Genomic DNA, 1350 nt, shown 5'->3' with positions numbered 1-1350 from the left:
TAGCAGAGCAAATCCATACATAAATTTTAGTATAGAAAGTCTAGGGCAATCAGGGGTTCAAAGGAGTCAGTTCCTGACCAAGAAGAGAAAGAAAGATCATTATTGATGGAAAGTGGTTATATGTAGTTAAAAATCCAAAAAGAGAAAGAGATATTATGGTTTGTGTCTAGATGTCCCCCCAAAACCTAATGTGGTCATAGGGTTTTTTTCAGAGGTGGCTGACTCTGGAGTGTGTGACTGATTCAGAAAGCAATGCTGGAATTGAAAGCTGGAGTTAAGGGAGGGTGATTGGCTGGATCAGTTCATTGACTGGATTGGCACCATCCAAGTCCTGGTGGACTGGACAATATAAAGGACAGAAAGAGGTTTGTTTCATTCGTTTGTTGCTTTTGCTGTCTGACACTGGCATGAATGCTTGCCCTTCTGCCATGTGCCATTCCACCTTGGAGCCAACTGATTACCAACTGAAACCTCTACAAACTGTGAGCTAAATAAACCTTTCCCCTTTTAACTTTGGGTGACAGGTATTTTGTCTCAGCAATGAAAGAACAGTTACTAAGAAAGATATTTATAGTAATGTCCTATCAAAATATAATAGAGGAATGTTTGGAGCTTTAAATATGCTAATGACCACATTAAAAATGCCTGACATGGCGGAGCATGCTTGTAATCTTAGCAAATTTGTAAATTGAGGTAGGCGGATCACAGGTTGAAGTCCAGCCTGGGCAATTTAGCAACTTAGTGAGATCCTATGTCAGAATATATAAATATAAATAAATAAATAGGCTGCCATAATAAAAAAATACAGTTAGACATGTCATAGTCAAGATTCCAGAAATTCAGCACAAAAATAGAATCTTAAAGTTGCTAGGGAAAAGAAAAAGCACCTATAAAGGAAAACCCATAAGCATCACAGCTGACCTTTCAGTATAATGTGCCTCCTTCAAGGAGTGCTTGGAGGGAAGTGTTTCAAGCCTGACGGAAAGCTACATTCAACCCAGGTTGACGTAACCCACCAAACTATCTCTCAAAACTCATGGAGAAATAAGATACTTCCATAATAAGAACATCCCAGGAAATTTCTGACCACAAAAGCACCACTCTGGAATGTTTTGAAGGACATCCCAGAAAAAGATAACAAAAATTATACTGAATGAATTCCAACAGAAGGGAATCCACAAGGCAATGCTAATAATTAAACAGAAAAGGGGTAGGGGGAACCAACAACAGGAAAATAATAAAATGACAAGATGAAGTTAATACACAGGCCAGGGAGATGGCTCAGTAGAATAAGTGCTTCCCTGGCAAGCACAAGGGCCTGAGTTCAATCCCCATTTCTGCAAAAAAAAA

This window comes from Octodon degus, unplaced genomic scaffold (assembly GCF_000260255.1).
Source record: "Octodon degus isolate 3935 unplaced genomic scaffold, OctDeg1.0 scaffold00016, whole genome shotgun sequence".
Classification (NCBI taxonomy): domain Eukaryota; kingdom Metazoa; phylum Chordata; class Mammalia; order Rodentia; family Octodontidae; genus Octodon; species Octodon degus.
This window is presented reverse-complemented; position numbering follows the sequence as displayed.